Raw genomic sequence first — 24,710 nt, forward strand, 5'->3', positions numbered from 1 at the left:
CCGAGAAGGGGGGGAAAGGAAGAGACAGACAGACAGACGGACGGACAGACGGACAAACAGCTGCGGACGTGAGGGAAAGGAGGGAGAGAGGGGGAAGCAGGGAGGAGTTTAGGGAGGGAGGCGCCATCATAAAACGCCAAAAAATATATGTGAAAAAAAGGTAATGGAAAACCTGACTCCATTTCCGGCCGTGATAGAATAGTAATGGACAGCTTTTTTGCCGCTAAGTCCCACCATTTGTAAACAAGGCGCCATTGCAACACACACACACACACACACACACACACACACACACACACACACACACACACGTATACTCCCTCGATGTAATTACGTAGACTGGCAATGAATGTGGTACCGAGGCTGATATAGGAAGTCGATGTTTTGCAATACCATCAACGCCCTACGGTGCTGAAGGAGGGGATGCATGGGGAAGAGGAGGGGGGGCGGGGGTAAGGGAGGGGAGGGAGACGGTCAGGGTGGTGGCTCCGGATGGGAAAACAGAAGATGAGAGGAAAGAGTTGAAGGATGATAAAAGGAAGTGCGTTAGAGAGAGAAAGAAGAGCGTGGTATTGGTTTTGGAGGTAGTGAAGAGGGTGAAAGAGGTAATGGCGGATGGAAGAATAGAAGAAGAGGGGAAAGAGTTGAAGAATGAAGGATGGAAATAAGTTCAGGAGAGAAGGAAGAGAGCGAAGGGGTTGCTGCGTTAGTATGAGGGAGGGAAAGAAGAGGGTGAAGGAGGTAGTTGTAGAAAGAAAAAGAAAATATAAGAGGAAAGAATAGAAGAATGATGTGGTATAAAATGAGTTTGTGAATGAAAGAAGGAAGAGTGGAGAGTTTCTGAAGGTAGTAAAAGAGAGAAAAAGGGAAGAAAAAAAGAAGAAAAATTAAATATATTGAAGAGTAGTAAAGAAAAGTATACAAAGAACAGGAAATAAACAGGTTAGAGAGAGAGAGAGAGAGAGAGAGAGAGAGAGAGAGAGAGAGAGAGAGAGAGAGAGAGAGAGAGAGAGAGAGAGAGAGAGAGAGAGAGAGAGAGAGAGAGAGAGAGAGAGAGAGAGAGAGAGAGAGAGAGAGAGAGAGAGAGAGCGGAAGAGAGTGATGGGTAATGATGGTGTTTGTGGTGACGGTGTTTTGGTGGGTGAGCTTAATGTTGGGTGGTGTTTGTCTTGTCAGGCCGTGGGTGTTTGGTGTTTGGAGGGGAGAGAGGGAGGGGGGTGGGGGAGGGGGGAGGGGGGAAGGGGGTGGGGGAGGGGGTGGGGGGGTTTGCTCTGTGGTTATTTATTAATCTTTCCTGTGTGTTTTACCGTGTCATGTTGTGATGTGTGTGTGTGTGTGTGTGTGTGTGTGTGTGTGTGTGTGTGTGTGTGTGTCGAGTCGAAGGATGTAGTGATGAGGATGTTTTTTTTTGTGTTACGAGTTTTTTGGTTTGTTTTTCCTTTTTATTACTGTCTGAGGAGAAGATTTGTTTGTTCACAGTTTTTTGTTTTGTTTTTTGTTTGTTTTTCCTTTTTTTTACTGTCTGAGGAGAATATTTGTTTGTTCACAGGCTGTTTTTTGTTTTTTTCATTAACGTTTGTCTTGTTTGGGAGTAGTTACCTAACCTAACAAGGGAGGGAAATGATGTTTTTTCTTATAATTTGTTTTGTCTTATGTTCTCTGCCTTGCCTTCCTTTGGTGGCTGTCCGGATGTTCTTCATATGTTCTGTGTTCTGCTTGGTTATGATGCTCAGCTGATCTTCCTCTTCTGCTCATAATTCCTGTTTGTTTTCTTATAATTTGGTTTTGTCTTATATCCTCTGCCTTGCCTTGCTGTGGTGGCTATCCGGATGTTCTTCTTGTGTTCTGTGTTCTGCTTGGTCATGTTGCTCAGCTGATCTTCCTCTTTTTCTGCTCATAATTTCTGTTTTTCTTTCTTATAATTTGCTTTAATCTTATATCCTCTGCCTTGCTTTGCTTTGGTGGTTTCCCGGATGTTCTTGTGTTCTGTGTTCTGCCTGGTCATGTTGTTCAGCTGATCTTCCTCTTTTTCTGCTCAGAGTTTCAAGAGAACGTGACTTCCACTTCCGCTCCTCCCTCCAAGCACATGAATCAATAACAACCCAGCTAGAGTTTACGATGCAGGGACGAATTTACGACGCCGGGAGCCTGTTATATCCAGCCACTTACGAGACCTGCTAAATGCCTCGACTCAAAAACTTAGTGCCATTAAATAGACGCGATATAGATACGAGGCCATCAGAAACTCGATACGCACGATAAGACATCTCGAGGGAAAATTCGTGAAAGAAAACGTTCGCTTCGTAAAAAATCTCTCCGTCACGCAGGTTATTTAGGAGCCAATTGAGATACAGCGAGATAAAGCAATGGATCTGATATGAAACTCTGGTCTGTAGGAAGCAATACGTGAAATATATTTGTGGTAGGGTTGAGGTGATGAAATTCTCATGTCAGATACAGGAATATAATTGTTTTTTTTTCATTCTCTCTTTTTTCTACTTTCCTTCCTCTCTTCCCTTGCATCCTCCTCTCCTTTCTCCCTTTTATGCTCTCTATCTCTCTCTATCTATCTATCTGTCTATTTATCTATCTTTACCTCTTATCCACCTTCCCCTATTTTTTATACTCCCTCATCCCCCTTCTACATATCCTCCTTCCCTCTCTTCAATTCCTATCTTTCTCTGCCTCTTCTTCCTCCTCCTCAATCCCCTTCTATCTTTCCTTCTTCCATGTCTTCCCTCTCTATCTCTCTCCGCCTCTTCTTCCTCCTTCTCCCCTCCTCCCTTATTTCTACCTTTTCTTCTTCCATCCCTTCCCTCTCTCTCTCGACCTCTTCCTCCTCCTCCTCCCCACTTCCCCCTCTGTGACACTGGCAGCAGGTATACGCTAGGGGCATGGGTGGTGGTGATGGTGATGGTGGTGATGGTGACGGGGTTGTGCTTGGTGAAGGTGATGGTGGTCTTGATAACCCACCTGTCTGATCACGGGCATTACACAGGTGAGCATTAACCTTACCTGTGCCCAATGATCGCTGCCCACTCAGGTAAGACCATCGGATCCACTCCACTACCATTTCACTCCCACTCCCACTCAAACACTCATATCTTAATCTTATCCTCCATACCACAATTCAATCCCATCTATTTTTTTTTCTGCTTTCACTCCACTTCCATTCAACTACACTATCCTAATCTCATCCCCACTCCACTCTGTTCCACTTCTCCATCTCCCTCCAGTCCCTTCTATTCTTTCTATTTTAACTCCCCCCTTCACCCCTGTAAGCTCAATCACTCACTCCAAACTACTCCTGTCTTCAAACTACTCCTGTCTTCAAATTACCCCTGTCTTCAAATTACTCCTGTCTTCAAACTACTCCTGTCTTCAAACTACTCCTGTCTTCAAACTACTCCTGTCTTCAAACTACTCCAGTCTTCAAACTACTCCTGTCTTCAAACTACTCCAGTCTTCAAACTACTCCTGTCTTCAAACTACTCCTGTCTTCAAACTACTCCTGTCTTCAAACTACTCCAGTCTTCAAACTACTCCTGTCTTCAAACTACTCCTGTCTTCAAACTACTCCTGTCTTCAAACTACTCCTGTCTTCAAATTACTCCTGTCTTCAAATTACTCCTGTCTTCAAACTACTCCAGTCTTCAAACTACTCCTGTCTTCAAACTACTCCTGTCTTCAAATTACTCATGTCTTCAAACTACTCCTGTCTTCAAATTACTCATGTCTTCAAACTACTCCTGTCTTCAAACTACTCCTGTCTTCAAACTACTCCTGTCTTCAAATTACTCATGTCTTCAAACTACTCCTGTCTTCAAACTACTCCTGTCTTCAAACTACTCCAGTCTTCAAACTACTCCTGTCTTCAAACTACTCCTCATTAGCTCTCAAATTTCCTCACTCCACATATCCTCCTCTCTTCCCACCATTCCGCTGTGCTATTTATTTATTTTCTTTTATATGCTTTTAGGTCAGTCCCTGCTTCCATTATACTCCTTTCAATATGCAATAAAGGGATTGAGAATGCGGTAAAAACAGGTACAGCTTCGGAGGTAACCATGCATGTCGAGTTGTTGGAATACCACGTTAAGTTTAATACAAAATGTTATACTTGGGAGATTGTCTGTTCCTCCGATTCAAGTACAGTGGAGTTTAATTGTACATACCTGCCTTTCAATGGATTTTTAGTGTTGTTTGTTTTTGCGATGCGTTTGAATTTGGACTCAAGTGAAGGTTAGTGTTCTTAAAATCAAGCTTGTTCGTTCCTCTTCTCCCTCCTCCTCCTCTCTGTTTATATCTTTATTTTCTCGTTCTTTTCTCTTATCTTCACTTGTTCTACCTTTCTCTAATTCATATCACCTTTCCATTCATCCATTCTTCCTCCCTCCTCCTCCTTTCCTCCCTATTAATTTTCTCATTCCTTTAGCCTATCCTCACTTTTTCTATCTCTCTTTAACTTTCATGACCTTTATATTCAGACATTTCTACTTCATTTTGGACCCGAGTTGAAGGTGTCTGTTCATATATCAATCTTTTTCGTCCCTTCTCCCTTCCTCTTTCTTTACTTTATCATTTCTTTCGCCTGTCTTACCTTTTTCGTCCTTTCTTTAATTCACATCACCTTACCATTCATCCATTTTCAACTTCATTTTGGACTCGAGTTGAAGGTGTCTGTTCATATATTAAGCTTTTTCGTCCCTCCTTCCCCTTCCTCTTTCTTTATTTTCTCATTCCTTTAGCCTGTCTTCCCTTTTTCTACCTTTCGTTAATTCACATCATCTTAATATTCATCCATTTCCACTTCATTTTGGACTCGAGTTGAAGGTGTCTGTTCATATATTAAGCTTCTTCGTCCCTCCTTCCCCCTCCTCTTTCTTTATTTTCTCACTCCTTTACCCTATCTTCCCTTTTCCAACCTTTCTGTAATTTACATCACCTTATCATTCATCCATTTCTACTTCATTTTGGACTCGAGTTGAAGGTTTCTATTTTTAAGCACGCCTTTTCGTCCCTCCTCCTCCCTTCCTCTTTCTTTATTTTCTCATTGTTTTAGCGTATCTTCCCCTTTTCTACCTTTCTTTAATTTTCATCACCTTACCATTCATCCATTTCTACTTCAGTTTGGACTCGAGTTGAAGGCTTTTGTTTTTAATCAAGCCTTTTCGTCCCTCCTTCCCCTTTCTTTATTTTCTCATTCCTTTAGCCTGTCTTCACTTTCTCTACCTTTCGTTAATTCACATCACCTTAAACCATTCACTAATCTCCACTCCATATCACTCTTTTCATCTTTAATCAGACTCTTTTCATTCCTTTCACTTATTCTCACTTTTTCTTCCTTCCTCTCATTCACATCACCTTAAACCATTCACTCATTTCCACTCCATATCACTCTGTTCATCTCTAATCATACTCTTCATTTCTTTCACTTATCTTCATTTTTTTTCTACCTTCCTCTCATTCACATCACCTTAAACCATTCACTCATTTCCACTCCATATCACTCTGTTCATCTCTAATCATACTCTTCATTTCTTTCACTTATCTTCATTTTTTTCTACCGTCCTCTCATTCACATCACCGTATATACATTCATCAGTTTCTACACCATATATCAGTATTAATACTCTATTTATTACACCTCACTTTACTCACTCACTTCACTTCGTCTTATATTATACCACACGTAATCTCATCTCGCATGACTTGACTTAACTAAATCTCACTCTAACTTATCATATCTTACCTTGCCGGACGACATCACCTCACATCACCTCACGTCATATCACCTAACCAGCCTTAACCTCACCTCACCTTACCTTACCTTATCACATCTTACCTTGCCTGACATCACCTCACCTCAACTCACGTCACATAACCTAACCAGCCCTAACCTCACCTTACCTTACCTTGCCTGACATCACCTCACCTCACCTCACGTCACATAACCTAACCTACCTTAACCTTACCTTACTTTACCTTACCTGACATCACCTCACCTCACCTACCTTAACCTCACCTTACCTTACCACATCTTACGTTACCTGGCATAGTTACTTAACCTAACCTAACCTAACTCGCGTCCCTTCCATACACCGGCCAAACCCTCGCTCCGGTGCGCCAGGTAAGGAGGGGAAAGTGGGGCCTCGCGCGGTGCTTTAAATGCCAGGTTTAAATCAATTTCCGGGTCGAGTCGCGGCGCTGCTGCATAAAGGATGACGCCGTGACGCCCGACGACTCCGTGACGACCAGATGGAGTGTGACTGACGGGGATAAATGGTAACACCTGCCCTGCCTCCTCCACGTTGTTACCTGTGCCTGCCGCTACACCTGCACACACACACACACACACACACACACACACACACACACACACACACACACACACACACACACACACACACACACACACACACACACACACACACACACAGATAGAAAGGGATATATAGTGAGATTGATTGATAGATATTGATAGATGAATTACGTTGACGATACACACACACACACACACACACACACACACACACACACACACACACACACACACACACACACACACACACACACGTCCATGGTAGTATTATCAAGTTTCTCTCTCCTTCATCCAGAAAATTAGGTGCCTCCTCCTCCTCCTCCTCCTCCTCCTCCTCCTCCTCCTCCCACCAACTAACCATCTAAAGAAACACACACACACACACACACACACACACACACACACACACACACACACACACACACACACACACACACACATACATACATACACAATTCCCTGTTAGTATTATTGATGTTTCTTCTTCACCCAGAAAAGCAGATACCTTTGTTTTCTCACCCTTCTCTTTCTCCTCCTCCTCCTCCTCTTCTTCTTCCATCTCCTCCTTCACCTGTACTTACCAGCAGGAAATAGTTATAATATTGAGCAGTTTTGTTTTCACGGCGCGTAACTCAATTGCGCCAAGATTATTGTGATTCGCCCAAACGCATTTAAACCCCGAAAGCTGCAAAAAAACAAAAGACTAAAATAAAGCGCAAAACTCCGATCCGATTTTATTCTTAACATAATACTTCCTTTTGCGATTCTCCTTGCGGTCTGATGAACTGCTGACCGATAAGAGAGACAGACAGACACACGGACAGACAGACAGACAGAAAACAAAAGAGTGCTCTGTGATTCTGTAAAAGGCTCTGGAATCGAGTAAATGGATAGACTCGCTTTTCCAATGTGTGATTATGATGTTGAGTTACTGTTACCTGCCTGAGAGAAGACAATAGATTACAGGTGAGAGAGAGAGAGAGAGAGAGAGAGAGAGAGAGAGAGAGAGAGAGAGAGAGAGAGAGAGAGAGAGAGAGAGAGAGAGAGAGAGAGAGAGAGAGAGAGAGAGAGAGAAATACAGACACAAATGTAAATCTCAAAAATAGCTTCTGTGTACACTCAGGAACTTGCATAAACATAATAACAGAGAAAGAATAATGCAGGTGGATAGTCTAATCATCATGTTTCCCTTACGTAAATGCATTAAAGTGTTTGAAATATACCGAAGAGAAAACATTGCTACTGAAAAAAAAACACAAATGACTATCTTCAACAACAAAAGTAATATCACCTGTAGGGTCAGTATGATAGCCAACCGGTTCAGTCACCCTCAGTTATTCTTTAATTTCCAGAACACAGCGATTGGTTCCCCTCCTTCCTCAAAACCCCCTAATACACTGTCAAGCTCTCTCTGTTTTCTCTCCCGTGTGATTTCCAGCTACACCAGAAGTTCATATTCTAAACGTTATCTCTGCGAGGCTTTTTGCAGCATGTGATTATCTACAGTGAAGTGTTCGAAATGAAGGGTGGATGCACGCTTCTCTCATCATTGTAGGTCATTATTCATTGTTTATTTCCTTTGCTTCCTCCTGATAAACCGCAATGAACTCATTATCAAACGTACAATGACCTTCAGGAAATATGCGGTTTACTACAATGAATAACCATCATCATTCATTCACTTCTTCGTTTTCTTTCTTCTGTAACTGGTGGTCTCTGTTTCCCATTTTCTTTCTTCTGTAACTGGTGGTCTCTTTGTTTCCCATTTTCTTTTCTCTGTAACTGGTGGTCTCTGTTTCCCATTTTCTTTCTTCTGTAACTGTTGCTCTCTCTGTTCCCCATTTTCTTTCTTCTGTAACTGGTGGTCTCTTTCCCGTTTTCTTTCTTCTGTAACTGGTGGTCTCTTTGTTTCCTCCTCTTGCCAAACCTCAAAGAACTCTCAACGAACAGCGATCATCTTCAAGGTCTCATTATCGCATCCAATTTGTGGAGGCGAAGGTGATTGGCCACTTCCTCCTCAGTTTACAAATTCATTCAAATCGGTGTGCTTATTTGTCAAGATCTTCAGTATTAGCCAAATGACTCCTTCTTTCCGGTAATTTAAAAGCCGCGCTCCTACTGACACGAGGCGACTTTCTACGCCCTTGAGTCGGATTCTACAGAGTCTGATCCCATGACGTAATGCTGAAGAACGATGCGATTAACCCACAACCTTGTCTATCTAGAGGTTCGAATCCCCCCCCCTTCCCGGCTATTGTGACACGCAGCCCCGAGTCGACCGCTTAAACACGCCAAGTAACTTTTTTTTTTTTTTTGTATTTTTTGCTTAGTAAGTGTGAGTTGGAGGCGATTATTGTGTTAGGATTATTATTATGCTACTTTTGGAAGAGAGAGAGAGAGAGAGAGAGAGAGAGAGAGAGAGAGAGAGAGAGAGAGAGAGAGAGAGAGAGAGGGACAGGAAAGTCTAGATAATAATAAAATAAAAAAAAAAAAACGAGGAAAAAAGAAATAAAAGAAATGCAAAAGTATAAGAGAGAGAGAGAGAGAGAGAGAGAGAGAGAGAGAGAGAGAGAGAGAGAGAGAGAGAGAGAGAGAGAGAGAGAGAGAGAGAGAGAGAGAGAGAGAGAGAGAGAGAGAGAGAGAGAGAGAGAGAGAAAGAGAGAGAGAGAGGTGACTAACGGAAACAAAAAGAATCAGATCCCCTTAATTGCCCAGCCCCCCCAAAAAAAAAAAAAAAAAAAAGGCGTACGAGGATAAAATTCTAGCCCACCAATTACCTGGCCGATTAGTTTGACCTCCTCCAGCCTCACCTGATCGATCCCCTCCCTCGCCAACACCACCTGAAAACACCTGCCCCCCCTTCCCCCTCTCCCACCTCACCTGCACACCTACCACGCCAATACTCACCTTTCCCTTATCACTCAGCAAACCTATGCCTCCCCTCGTCTTACCTGTACACACCTGAGTCACTGTCACACCTGTACGACTCACACACCTGCCGTATATCTTAACACAACTATCTCATCTGTCATCACCTGTACCACCACCACTATCACCACCACCACCACCATTAACAACAATAACAACAGCATCAATAATAACAAGAATAATAATAATAACAAGAAGAAAAAGAAGAACAAGAACAAAAAGGGGAAAAAGAAGAAGAAAAAGAATAAACAGAAGAAACAGACGAAGAACAACAACAACAACAACAACAACAACAACAACAACAACAACAACAACAACAACAACAACAACAACAACAACAACAACATCCTCGACACCTGTGCGCTCCTGTTTCTAGTTTATTTCGCTGCAGTTCATTACAAAGGTTCAGTTTCACGTTCATTTTGTCTTCCAGTGTTGTCAAATCGCTTTAAGTCAACTATTTTTTTTTTTGTATAACGTGTTAATTTAAATCTCCCTCGTCATATGTTTTTATTAGTCTTTCCAATTACTCTTTGCCCACGAATTTTTCCTTTATTCTTTGCAATCATTTAATACTCGTACTTTTTTCTGTTTTTGTATTAATTTAAATGTCTGTCTATCTATCTATCTTTCCATGCCTATTTATTTCTACGTATCTACCTGTCCAATATATCTACCTATCTTTTTATCTATCTCCATCTATCTGTTTATCCATCCTTTTCAGCGAGCATCCAGTCCCACATCAACATCTTTCATTTCTATTTTCTACCACTTCGATCCTTTTCCACAAGTCACGGATTCTCGTCATCTCCAGTAAAGGTTCATGGGACGAGCAATCAGGCGCGAGGGGATATGGTTGCTATGTGGCATTTCGTGAAAGAAATTGAAGCCGCTAAATACTTCCAATACTTTTTACTCGGTTTTCTCATCTACAATCAGGTGTGTTGGGGGTCTGACGAGATGTTTTTTTGTTTTTGTTTTTTTTACAACAAAGGAGGCAGCTCAAGGGCACACAAATAAGGAAACAATAATAAAAAAAAAAGCCCGTTACTCGCTGCTCCTAAAAAAGAATCAAAAGAGGTGGCCGAAAGAGAGGTCAATTTCGGGAAGAAGGCTTGGAATTGGTTATCATCGGCCTGTTGAGCACTCGTGGGGTGATTGGATGAAAATGGATAGTCTGAAAGGAATGTAAGAGGGATAGAAAGAACAAGTGGATGGATGGAAGAATGGATTGATTCGAAACCCAAAAGTAACTTATTGAAGGCACTAAACATGTGGATTAGCGTTTTGATCTTAAGAATGAGAGAGAGAGAGAGAGAGAGAGAGAGAGAGAGAGAGAGAGAGAGAGAGAGAGAGAGAGAGAGAGAGAGAGAGAGAGAGAGAGAGAGAGAGAGAAGGAAAGAAAGAAACGAGGGAGACTAATGCACATCGTAACAAAAGGAAAAAAAAACGAAGCTACAAGATGATAGAAGAGGGGATGACGTAAGGGGTGGAAGAGAGCGTTTCTTAAGGACGAATGGGTCATGGGAAGAATTTTTCATATCGAGGGAGAAAAAAACAAGAAGCGGACTGGAACAGAATGGAAGGGAAGAGAAGAAGAAGGGAGGATGTTCTTTTCATTCCTTCTCCTTATCTGTACTTTTTTTCTGCTTTGCCATTTTTTGTGCACTTTAAATGTACTCTCTTTTTCATCCTCTGTAGCATTTTAAGTGTTTTTCTTTTTTGGGGGGTAGGTAGTAAGGGAAGGGAAGGGAAGGTGAGGGAAGGAGCTACGAAAGAAAAGAAAAAACGAAGAAAATAAACAAAAGGAAAAGAGAAGATTAGAGAAGAGAGGGAACTGGAGAGGAGGGGAGGTGAGGGGGCGGAAGGAGAAGGGAGAGGAGAAGGAAGGAGAGGGGAAAGAAGAAGGAAGGGGAGGGGAGAGAAGAAGGAAGGGGAGGGGAGAGAAGAAGGAAGGGGAGGGGAGAGAAGAAGGAAGGGGAGGGGAGAGAAGAAGGAAGGGGAGGGGAGAGAAGAAGGAAGGGGAGGGGAGAGAAGAAGGAAGGGGAGGGGAGAGAAGAAGGAAGGGAAGGGGAGAGAAGAAGGAAAGGGAGGGGAGAGAAGAAGGAAGGGGAGGGGAGAGAAGAAGGCAGGGGAGGGGAGAGAAGAAGGAAGGAGGAAGAGAAGAAGGAAGGAGGGAGAGAAGGAAGGTGATGGGAGAGAAGAAGGAAGGGGAGGGGAGAGAAGAAGGAAGGGGAGGGGAGAGAAGAAGGAAGGGGAGGGGAGAGAAGAAGGAAGGAGATGGGAGAGAAGGAAGGGGAGGGGAGAGAAGAAAGGGGAGGGGAGGGGAGGGGGGAGAGGGGTGGGTTAAGCAGGTGTTTCTGTTGATATTTTCTGTACTCAGCTTCGGATAAAGAATTAATTGTAACTTTTACCTGCGCGGCTGATGAGACAAAAGGGCGGTCTTGATTCCATCGTGTTCTTTTTCAATATTTTTCTTCATCTGTACTTTTTTTCTGCTTTGCCATTTTTGTGCACTTTAAATGTACTCTCTCTTTTTCATCCTCAGTAGCATTTTAAGTTTTTTTTTTTTTTTGTGTGTGTGTGTGGGGGGGAGGGTAGTAGTTAGAAATGATACTGTGTGTGGTAGTAGTAGTAGTAGTAGTAGTAGTAGTAGTAGTAGTAGTAGTAGTAGTAGTAGATGTAGTCGTAGTTCTTGTTGTTGTTGTTTTGACATCTGAAATTCAAATTTGAACTCTCCTTTATGGCATCTATTCTCTCTCTGCACAGGTGTGGCTTTTTCCTTGGCATTTTCTCATATTTAGCCCTTGGTGTGTCTTCCGTACCGTACAAATTGAACAAGAGATAAACAGACCCAGTCACTCACAATGATACTGTCCCCCTCCTTCCATGTTCCTTATATCCTCTTCTACATCAGTCAACTAATCAAACATAACAACCCTATCGAGACTTCACTATATAATGACTAATGACTACAGCAAGACTCAACACCCCCTCCTGCCTTTGGTCTATCCCCTTCTACAACAATCAACTTCTCTAACCTAACAACCCCCGCCGTGACTTAACTACATAATAACCTGGACAAGTAGACTCTCAGATGTTCCTCCTCGTAACACCATCTCTTCTACAACAATCAACTACTCTAACTTAACAACCCCCACCGTGACTTTACTATAATGACCCACCCTGAAAAGTAGACTCTCAGATGTTCCTCCGCGCAACACCATCTCTTCTACAACAATCAACTACTCTGACTTAACAACCCCCGCCGTGACTTGACTATATAACGACCTAGACAACTATACTCTCCGATGTTCCTCCCCTTAACACCACCGTCACTTCACGCCGCTCAGAACCATCACCACCACCGCCACCGCAGGAATGGTGTTGATTTGATTCCCTCGGCCAGAAACTAGTTTGTACCGAGAGAGCGATGCGCCAGCAGTACCCGGTGATCTGGAACCAATGCCTTACTGGGGGGGAGGGTGTAAGGGGCAGGGGAGGTGGTGGGCAGGGGCAGAGGAGGAGATGGGAGGGGAGGTGGGCATGGGAAGGGGGCACATTAATCTCAAGTTCCCCCTCTTCCCCTCCCTACCTTCCATCACCGTCCCCTTCCTTCCCTTCCATCCCTTCCTTCTTCTCCTGTTTGCTTCTCTTCTCTTCAGCTCAATGTCTACACCTGATACTCCTTGATACACTTCTCCTCACTTATTCACACACACACACACACACACACACACACACACACACACAACACAACGCAACAAAACAAAACAACAAAACAAAAACACTCAAAGAAAATAAAAGAAAGAAAAAAGAAAACAAAATGAAACGAAAACAATACAAAACAAAATAGAACACACACAACACAAGACAACACTCAATATATCACCCTCCCACCACCCCCACCCCACGCACCATCGGGCAGGCAATAGGCAATGGGCGGGGGAGGGGGGGGGGGGTCAGTTGTTCACTCACCTAATGGAGACGCAACAGTGAGCCGATCGCCAGTCGAACACCATCCAATTAAACTGAATTAAGATGGTGAATTATTTGCCCTCTAATCTCCAACATCCCGGGGCTCCAGATTGCCTCCACCACCTGCTTCTTGTAGCCAATAAAAACTCACCTTTATCAGCTCCTCGACATGTGATTGGTTGGATTTTTCCCCGTGCGCTCCCTGCCTCCGCCTCTCCCTCCCTCCCTCCCGCCCTCCGGTCTATCAGTTATGCATTGTTTTCTGCGGGAAATTGTTAAGCATTATACCAAATGTCACGCAATAATCGGTCTGGTGTTGAATTATTGATCAAACTCCCTTGATCCCTCCGTCTGGTCGGCTGCCTGTCTGTCTGTCATTTTCTCCTCCTCCTCCTCCTCCTCCTCCTCCTCCTTCTCCTCCTCCTCCCTCTTCTCCCTCATTCCTTCTTCACCTTCTCCCCCTTTCCTATCTGTGCTCCCTCCTTTCTCCTCCTCCTCCTCCTCCTTCTCCCTCAGTCCTCCTTCACCCTCTCCATCTTTCCTATCTTCTCCCTCCTTCGTTCTCCTCCTCCTTATACAGTTATTTTCATTTTCATTTTCCTCTTCCTCCCAAATTATCATTTTATCATCATTCCCTGAGAACACAATCGATTTTTGGTGATATACTAAAGAAAAGAGAAAGAGTAGAATATAAAAATAGTACCTACTTAATGCCGTAAAAAATGTAAATTAACAAAAGAAGGGAACGAAAATTGATGCATCTCTAAACTGATCGCTCGTCCAAGATTCATCACAAACTTCATCGACTTCAAAAAGAAAACGATCGTAGAACATTGGCGATGCAAATAAATCATCACAGAACAGATTGTTTCACTTGTTTATTCATGTCAAAGTAATTTCGGCTGGGTGAGGTGACCGAAGTGACCTGCGCCGAGTGTGTGTCAAGGCCAGCATACCTTTTTTTTTTTTTTTTCACCTACAGTATTTCAAGGAGTCAAAATCAAAAGTTAAGCAAAACAAACAAAAAAAGCTCCCAATAAGCTACTCATTCAGAAACATAATAAAAGATATGACTTTTTTTAATTTGATTCCCCTTTTTTATTCATTTTATTTATTTATTTTAGTATTTTTTTAGTTTTTTTTAGTTCTCCATTTTATGTAATTCTATTTTTTATTATTTTTTTTGAATTTATTACTTTTTTACTTGTTTTCTTTTTACTTTATTGAGGACAAAAATGATAAGTAAGAAAACGAAGATGAAGATGATGAAGAATATGAAGATAAAAAGAAAGGCAGAGATGAAGATGCTGATTAAGATGATGAAGACAAAGATGATAAAGAAGATAAAGATAACGAAGAAAACCCGAGATGAGGTACCGCCGAAACAGTCACAGTCACACTCAAGGCCGAACTGTAGCAGACCCGGGAGCCGAAACGCAGTGAGGCGCCGAAGTCAGCATCCGGCTTGCCCGTTCTGCCTCACTGGACGCGGGAAGTGGCGGGCCCGATCCGAGTCCGGCCTTTGTGAGCGCGGCGTTACAGGGTTCATTTGGCACATTGTATAATACTGATGACTTTAATGCGCCAGTCAAACCGTTGTTCCCCCCTCCTCCCCCCCTGCTACCCACGTCTCCCCTCCCAATCTTCCTCCCCCTTCCTCCCCACCTTTATTCCCCCTTCATCTTTCTCTTTTCTCACTTTTTTTCTGTATTTTATTTTCTCTTCTCTTTTCTCTCTATCTCACTTTTCTCTTTCTCTTCTTTGTCTTCTATTTTTCTATCTCTTCTCTCTCTATCTCCCTTTTCTCTTTCTCTTCCTCTTTTCTTTTCTGTCTTCTCTTTCTCTCTCTCTTCTCTCTTTAACTCGCTTTTCTCTTTCTCTTCCTCTTCTCTTTTCTGTCTTCTCTTTCTCTCTCTCTTCTCTCTTTATCTCGCTTTTCTTTTTTTCTCTCCCTTTTCTCTTTTCTCTCCTCTTCTCTCAGCTATCTCTTTACTCCTTACAACACACACACACACACACACACACACACACACACACACACACACACACTTCCTTAACCAGTCGCTAACACATACACCTCTCGTTTTCTTTCTCGTCGATAATAACAATAATAATAATAACACAAAAACGAAGACGAGATAAGGTAAAGTAAAAAAAACACACACAAAAAAACGACATGCCCCACCCACCACCACCACCATTAACATCACCCGTCATCATAGAAATTAGCAGCAGTTACAGGGACGCACCTCCGCCCAGCCCTCGAGTCGCCGTCCCACCATGAACGTGTCAAAGGAACCTAAAGATGGAGTCCTGCGTGTCACTCCTCGGCTCCGCAACACCTGCAGCGTCTCCTGAGGTGTTGCAGGCGCGGTAACAGGTGGGTGTGCCGCTGCCATCACCTGTGGAGCCTCTGTATTAGCCGCTGATGGAGTGGAACGAGGAGGAATAGGAGGATGGGAAGTTTGGAGAAGGAGGAGGAGGAGAAGGAAGGAAAATGAAAATTGTGAAGAGAAGGATAAAATGTGAAGATGGCAAGAAAGAAGGAGAAGAAAAGAAGAAGGAGGAAGAGGACGCCAAGGGACATATGAAGGAGGAAAAGTAAAAGTGAAGAACAGGAAAGAGGAACAGGAAAAGGAAGTTGAAAATAGTGAGGAAAAGAAGAAAGAATTAGGATTAGGATAAGAAGAGGAGGAGGAACAAGAGGAAGAAGAGGACGAGCGACGAACATACGAAGGAGGAAAAAGTAAGAGCGAAGGACAGTGAGGAGGAGAAGGAAGAGGAGGAGGAGGAGGACGAGAGTGCGTTTGTGTGTGTAATCATCAAAATTTGTTGCGTCACGTGTGTGTGTGGTGTGTGTGTGTGTGTGTGTGTGTGTGTGTGTGTGTGTGTGTCGGGGCCTATAATCTGGCGGGTCCTGAGGTGTGAAAACGCTTGTCCCTTCCTGAGAAACCCGTCATTTGCCGCGCCAAGGACGAACCGCTCAATGGTCACTGCCGCGCCCGTATAGAATGACAAACTCCTCCTCTTCCTTTTCCTTTCCTCCTCCTCCTCCTCCTCCTCCTCCTCCTCCTTCCTTCTCTTTGTCCTCCTCCTCACTCTTTGTGTCGGTAATTCTTTTCTATAATTTGAAGAACTTCCATTTTTCTTCTTTCTTTCCGTTTATTATTTACCATGATCGTTATTATTGTTGCTATTATTATGATCAGTAGTAGTAGTAGTAGTAGTAGTAGTAGTAGTAGTAGTAGTAGTAGTAGTAAAAGTAAAGCTAATAACAATAATGATGATGATAATAGCAAAAGATGAAGACGATAAAGGAAAAAGATGAAAAAGAAGAAAATGCGGATAATCACACAAACTCAGACTAATAACAGTGATAATAATAACAACAACAGCTTTTTGGTCATACATTCTTATACTTTTTTTTTTTTTTTACTGTGGGTGCCAATGTCTAGGTAATTTGAGCTTGCGTTCTTATTAGGAGCAGTCACGCTTTTTTTTTTTTTTGTATGTGTGTGTAGGTGCGTGCGTGTGTGTGTGTGTGTACCTGGTGGTCGGGGACAGAGGTATGCCTGGGGTGTGTCGTGCTGGTCAGGTGAAGGTGTTTCGTCCCCGCTCAGGTGATTGCAAGGTGCTGTCCGGCTCACCTGCCCGAAACGTGAACGCAGGTGACATGTCCACTTTACCTGACCTGCTGTTACGCCTGCTACTCCTCCTCCTCCTCCTCCTCTTCCTCCTGTTCCTTCTTTTCGTTCTAATTCTCAACTTCTCTCCCTGTGTATTACTTCTTTTTTTTTTCTTTTTTCCTTTACCTAAGCTCCTGTTACACCTATTTTTCTCTGCTTTCCTCCTCCTCCTCCTCCTCCTCCTCCTCCTCCTCCTCCTCCTCCTAATCTTCAGCTGCTCTACCTGTGTCTCACTTCTTTTTTTTCTTTCTTTTTTTCCTTTACCTGACCTGCTGTCACACCTACTTTTCCCTGCTTCCCTCCTCCTCCTCCTCCTCCTCCTCCTGTTCCTTCTTTTCGTTCTAATCTTCAACCTCTCCCCGTATCATAGTTCTGTCTTTCTTTCTTTTTTCCCCTTCTTTTATTTCTTATTTTTATTCCAGTTTCTATTTCTACTCGATTTTCTTTTATTTTATCTATTTTTCTTCAATCTACTCTTATTCTTCCTTTTTTTCTGTGTCTGTCTTTATCCTGCTTTTTCTTCTCTCATTCTAATCTTCAAACTCTTTCACACTGCTATTCTCTCTCTCTCTCTCTCTCTCTCTCTCTCTCTCTCTCTCTCTCTCTCTCTCTCTCTCTCTCTCTCTCTCTCTCTCTCTCTCTCTCTCTCTCTTCCTAGACAAAGGAAAAAAAAAACAATCTCCACACCGCAGGACCCACTAAGGGCAGCCAAGGGGCGGCGCAGGACGGTCCTCGCGGGCTGACGAGGAGATCCTTCAGCGCACCGCCACATTACGGCCTCGTTAAGGGCGCCTGATGATACCTCCGCCCCGCCCGGCGCCGCGCACACACGCTTTTTTTTTCTATTTTCCTTTACCAGCTTTTACTTTGCTTGTGCGTGGAGGTGCTGCCGCGTGATGGACGGCCCGATGCTATGTTAAGCACCACGCACTGTTTTTGCCACTAATATATATATATATATATATATATATATATATATATATAGATATATATATATATATATATATATATATATATATATATATATATATAAAGTAAGTGAAATTCCTGTCTAAAGTGCATTCCCGTTACCTCTATGAGTAGGTACACTGACGACCCACACAAGTTGAGAACGGGTATTGTTTTTCATGTAATATGAATCATTTGTAGTTCGGTGGTCGCCGTGAGCAAGTAAAGGCCGTGACGCGGCAGACGTCCCTGCAAAGTGTGACGCCGGGGAGCAGCGTGACACCGTAACTTCAGTGTGTTGCTTCGACGAGAATGTCTCAAATATTTCCTTCCTCAAGTTCTTAAGTGAATCAGTGGAATCATAATCCTTACAATATTCAATCCATAATGAGTACTAGGCTAATGATCTATCCATTTTTACTTATTTATGAATTTCCCTTTGTTTCAGTCCGCGTCGATGGTCCTTACCGGTATCAGTGGACCCACGCACGCAGACCGGCAGACAACATGAAGTGGTGAGTGTTAACATCTTGTGGTTCTCAGCTTGAGGGCAGTTTTAATGTTTTCTTTGAATAGTGTTTCCTAGACACGGTGACAAAAATTATATATTAGTGTTGGTGAACAAAATTGTCGAAACGCAAGGGATGATAGTTTATCTTAACAGGCTGACACGCTCCATCAAATGCAAGGCAGCTTTTCTAAACCTATTTGTTACTTATCCCCATGCGGGGCTGACACGTTTGTGTGTGTGTAAGGGGGGAGGGGTTGCCAATACCTTAACGCATTGTTGTGTGCAGGTGTGGGTGTAGGTGGGTGTGGGAGGATGACAGTCCCGAGGTAACGGGCGGTTTGTCCAGGCAGTTACCGTAAGCACACTTTGGTGGCCTGTGGCTCTGTGTGTTGGTGCGCGTCCCGGTTGGCCAGGTATAATATGTGTCAAGTAATTATATATATATATATATATATATATATATATATATATATATATATATATATATATATATATATATATATATATATAACTGTTTATCAATGTGTAAGTAGATCTTCTGTGGCAGTTATCGTCTACTCGCCTCTGAGCGCGTTTTGGTTCTGTGCGTGTTCCCCTCCCCCCCTCAGGTGTGCCGGGCGCAAGACGTGCCAGGCAGTGTAAGGTGAGCCAGCTGTAGGTGATTAATAGATCTTCACCGGCAATTATCGTATACACACCTCTTAGCGCCTTGTGATTCTGTGTTTGCGTTTTTCTAATTGATTGTGGCGGCGCGGCAGCAGCAGATAATCGCCGCGCAGCTGCATGTGAGAAAGAAGTAAATACGGACGGAAAAAAAGGATTTAATATGAAGCACAACCTGAAAATCCAGTTAGTTGCCCGGCGCGATAACCGGCCCGCCTGCCCCTTGTAAGCCTCTTTTTAGGGCCTGATAGCTCGTCAATTTTCGATCATGGCCACGACTTTTAGATATATTTTGGACTCGTCTTACCACGTGAATTTTTTAGAACACTTTTTTTTTCTTTTAGGGGAGAAGGGGGAACTTGTGTGTGTGTGTGTGTGTGTGTGTGTGTGTGTGTGTGTGTGTGTGTGTGTGTGTGTGTGTGTGTGTGTGTGTGTTTGGTATAGAATCTTCATTGGTCACATTATTATCATTATCTACATTTTTTTTTTTTGTGTGTGTGTGTCGTGAACTGAAGAATATTAGGTCGCACGCATTTCACACACCAACTTTTACTTTCCCTTTAGTGCCCTCATCCCCTCATCCCCCAGCAAGTCCCATTATCATCCTCTTTCTTCTCTTCCTCCTCCTCCTCATCATCATCATCCTCTCTTAACCATCCCCAGCATCCCTCTCATCCCCCAGCCATCATCTCTGCACGCCCATCACAGCATCCCTCACGCCCCCACCATCACCACCACCACAACCCTTCCCCTCCCCTCCCCCACATCCCCCTCACCCAGCAAAGTCAGTGGCGCGTAGCAAAATGCCTTCCCCGCTAAATGTATCCGTAGTTAACTGATAAAACAGGACCCTCGCTTATAATTTTATCTTACACCTCATCATCCATCACGGGTAATTATGCTCGCAGGGAGGAAATTCGGGAGGGCCGCGCTTCCCCCACCTGGGCATTACGCCGCTAAGAGCCCCGTAAGTCAGCGCTCGTAGCCCCCGTAAATCACGCCCCATGCGATGTTTAACCCTGTGTGCAGTGGGGGGTGTTGGGTGAGGGGGAGTGTGCGGGGGAGGAGAGGAAGGTGTGTGTGTGTGTGTATGTGTGTGTGTGTGTGTGTGTGTGTGTGCATCAAAAGCCATTTCATCCCGGTCACCTACTGTTCTCTCCCTTAACTCTGACTCCCTTTCTTTCTGTTCCCTTCTCTCCCTTACTTCCATTACAAAAGCCATCTTCATCCTACTTCATTCCTACTGTTCACCTCTCCCTTAAATCTGACTCCCTTTCTTTCTGTTCCCTTCTCTCCCTTACTTCCATTACAAAAAGCCATCTTCATCCCGTCCACCTCTCCCTTAACTCTGACTCCCTTTCTTTTTGTCCCTTTCTTTTCCTTACTTCCATTACCGTTCATTTTAGTCCCGGATTCCCTCCCTTCCTCTCTTTCATTGCCACTCTCTTCAAGTCTCACTCCCTGGCGACTAACTCTTCCTCCTCCCTTTCCCTTACCTTACTTCCATTGCCCTTCATTCTAGCTCACCTCATTTATCCCTGTAGCACTGTCTCCCTTTCTCCCTCATTACCTTAGCTCCCTGCCACAACTGTCATACACTCCTTGCCTGACTCCCTTCCTTGTCTTATCTCCCTGCCGTTATTCATTCAAACCTTCCTCCCTTCTCTAACTCCCTTACTCCGTTGCCTCTCTTCCATCAAAAATCCCTTTAACCTTGCCTCCCTATCTCCCTGACCTTCTCTTCCTGCCTCCCTCCTTCTCTTTCTCTGTCTCGCTCTCTCCCTGATTCTCTCCAAAGCCTTCATCACCCTCGCTCAAGACTCGTCGCTGCCAACATGATATTAAAACAGATTGTGGTGTTTAGGCACTCTGGGGGAACACACACACACACACACACACACACACACACACACACACACACACACAGTCAGTTTGTCAGAGGATGTTGTTCCCCCGTTTAGTGTTTTTTAATGCTATAGGTCGAATCGTATTTATCTAGATTTTATGTCCCTGGTAATGGCTTGCCTTGCCTTTACGATGCGTTGAGCCTTTACGATGCGTTGAGCAGGAAGTTGTGGAGTTTACATTTGTCGGTTTTTTTATATCAGTTTCCCTTCCCGCCACTTTTTTCCCTCTCTTCCTCCCCTCCCCCCCTTTTTTTTTTTTGGTGATGAATGCGCGAATGAGATGACGATGAGGGAGTGAAATTAGTTAGCGTCGTAAAGCGATAATCGGAAAGTGAAAATGAAAGTGTTTTTTTTGTGGTTTTGTTAATTCTGACGAGAAATAGCGGATCTACAGGAGTGAGTGCATGCGTTTTTTTTTACTTTTTTTTTTCTTTTATTACAGTAACGGAAACAGCTGAAGGGCGATAAACAGAGAAAAACAAAACAAAAAAAAAACCGTGTAAGAAGAATGTTTGTTTGTTTGTTTTCATTGCTCCTCCTTTTTTTTTATTTGTTTATTTATTTATTTATTTATTTATTTAATTTTTTTTTCCCTGTGTTTTATCTTCGGTGTTTGTTTGATGAAGTGAAATGATGAGTTTGAGTAGAATGGACGTAAGAAGAGTGATTGTTTGCAGTCCTCTTTGTATTTTGGTCTTGTGTTTTATCTTTGGTGTTTGTTGATGAAATGGAATGATGAGTTGAGTGAGTGGAATGGACGTAAGAAGAGTGATTGTTTACAGTGCTCCTTGTGTTTTTGTCTTGTGTTTTATCTTATGTGTTTGTTTGATGAAGCGAGATGATGCGTGAAACAAGGTGTGAGCTGTGAAGAGAGAATAGTGACTGACCGGGAAAGAGTAAAATAATGATGAAAAAAAGATGCGGTAGGAGGAAAAAAGTAAATGATTAGGCGTGGAGCTGATGTGTGTGTGTGTGTGTGTGTGTGTGTGTGTGTGTGTGTGTGTGTGTGTGTGTGAGTGTGAGTGTGTGAAAGAGGGAAAAAAAAGAGAAAGAGAAGAGGAAAAAGAAAAAATAGAAAAGATAGAAAAAAGAGACAAAGAAGAAAGAAAAACAGAGAAAGACAGAAAAACAGAAAAAAATTGAGATTGAGATAGATAGATAAATAGACGTACATACATACAGATATACATACATACAGACAGACAGACAGCGAGGGAGCGGAAGCGAGATATCTTTATACTTTCCCGGGTCAGCCACGCTCAGAAATAATTAAAAAAACGAGGGTAAAAGCACACTGAGGCCAGGCCATGATAGAGATTGTGTGATGGGGCGGCGGAGGGCTACCAGCGGCCCCGACCTGCCCCGCCCCGCTCCGACCCGGCCTACCCCGACCTGCCCCGCGCCCCGCCCCACCGCCCCTGCCCCGCCTCACGAGTCCGTGCCGCGATAAGTGTAATTAGATCCGATAAATTTCTTGGGGGTTGCGTTGCGCGGCCGACGCTCCACAATTACCGCAGATTCACTGGACCACCGTGACTAAAACGCTTAATTAATAATGCAGGATTAATGGAAGCCTTGATAACTTGTTTGGCTGCGATAATTTCCCAGATGAAGAATGTTTTTTCATTAGGCTGACAAGGCCCATTGGCTGACGATCGGCGGCGCTGCCAAGTCGTCAGGGGTAATAGTGCTGAGGTGCCGCTGTGGTGAGGCCGAGCGCGGACACAGCCGGCTCTGGGGTCAGATTCTTTACGTGTTGTCGCCCAAGCTCACCTATTTGAAAAGGCTTTCTTAGGAGTTATGAGCATTCCCAGGGGTAGTTTCATGATCCTGGTGGTAGTTTAGCCTTTCTTCTGTTACCACGAACCTAAGGAAACACACATTTGACAAGGCTTTCGTAAGAGTTTCAAGCATTTCCATGGGTTGTTTTATGATCCTGGTGGTAGTTTAACTCTTCCTCTGTACCATGAACCTAAAGAAACACACATTTGACAAGGCTTTCGTAGGAGTTTTGAGTATTGCCATGGGTAGCTTTATGGTCCTGGTGGTAGTTTAACTCTTCCTCTGTATTATGAACCTAAAGAAGCATACATTTGACAAGGCTTTCGTAGGAGTTTTGTGTATTTCCATGGGTAGTTTTAGGGTCCCGGTGGTAGTTTAACCCTTCTGTACCTTGAACCTAAAAAAATACTGATGAGCACCCGACTGATCTCCTTTTTGGTCTTTGGAAATAGTTGATGTGCGGAGCGAAAGCGTCTGAGAACACCGGCTCAGGCTTAGCGGGTAATAGTTAATCCTCTGCACCGTGTTTACAGGGAAATGACGGACAGCGATTGGGTAATTTACAAGCGGGGGAAAAATCCTGTTATTTAAGCCAAGCCTATCTGGGAAGAGTGGTAAAGTGAGGCTGTTTTGGAGCTAATCTTACTCAAAAGCGGCTGTGTTTAGGAGGATGGAATTCCCTGTACTGTGTTTACTTGGAATGTACTGGAAGCGAGGGGAGTTATTACAAGCGGGTTGAGTCCTGAAATTATTTTTTTCATTCTCTCTTAACAAAAAAAAAAATGATTGGAAGCAATGGGAATATATTTAAAAGCGAGCAAATTTTGATGGATAAAATTTTAGATACTGTATTAAGAAAAAAACAGTGGTTGGAAGCGATTGGAATATATCTAGAAGCAGGCTTAGTCTTGATGGATTAAATATCAATATTCTTTTTACTAAAAAAAAGTGATAATGAGAGATTGGAACATTTAAAAGCAGGTTGAGCCTTGGAATTAACGTTCAACACTGTTTACAAAAAAGTGACTCGACGTGGTTGGTATTTACTTACTAGCGGGTTAAGTTTTAGTGAATTAAAGTTCCGCACTCTGTTTATATAAAAAAAAGCGATTGGAAACGATTAGAATATACTTACACGTGAGTTAAGGCAATGGATTAATATTCAGTACACTTAACAAGAAAAAGGGATTAATTTTCAATACTCAGATTAACCAAAAAGAGGATTGGAAGCGAATAGAATATATTTCCAAGCGGGCTGAGTCTTGATCGGTAAGGTTTTCAATACTACATTTACATAAAAAAAGTGATTGGAAACGACTGGAATATATTTAGAAGCGGGTTGAGCCTTGTCTTAAACTCAGTACTGCTGTTTCCATTTATCACTTATATCATTATTTACCATTTATCACCATTATTATCATTTACCATTTATTACTGTTATCATTATTAACAAAGCCAACCAGTCCTTTGATAATGTAAGGAGCCCCGAATTAGGGTGTTAAGTGTGCATGGGGCGCGGCGGAGGAGGGACGTGGCGGCGTGGGAGCGGCGGGCAGGTGGCTGACTGATTAAAAGGCGCGGCTCATGTTATTCCCAGCGATTAATTAACTCTGGAAGCCGAAAACTGCTCTGGGCCATTTAGACCGTTTGGTGTTTGTTTGTGTGTGTGTGTGTGTGTGTGTGTGTGTGTGTGTGTGTGTGTGTGTGTGTGTGTGTGTGTGTTCTTGTTTTTGCTCTCTGTCTCTGTTTGTCTCTCTGTCTTTGTTGTGTTTCTCTTTCTGTCTCTCACTCTCTCTCTCTCTCTCTCTGTTCTCTCTCTCTCTCTCTCTCTCTCTCTCTCTCTCTCTCTCTCTCTCTCTCTCTCTCTCTCTCTCTCTCTCTCTCTCTCTCTCTCTCTCTCTCTCTCTCTCTCTCTCTCTCTCTCTCTCTCTCTCTCTCTCTCTCTCTCTCTCTCTCTCTCTCTCTCTCTCTCTCTCTCTCTCTCT

This window comes from Eriocheir sinensis, chromosome 55, assembly GCF_024679095.1.
Source record: "Eriocheir sinensis breed Jianghai 21 chromosome 55, ASM2467909v1, whole genome shotgun sequence".
NCBI lineage: Eukaryota > Metazoa > Arthropoda > Malacostraca > Decapoda > Varunidae > Eriocheir > Eriocheir sinensis.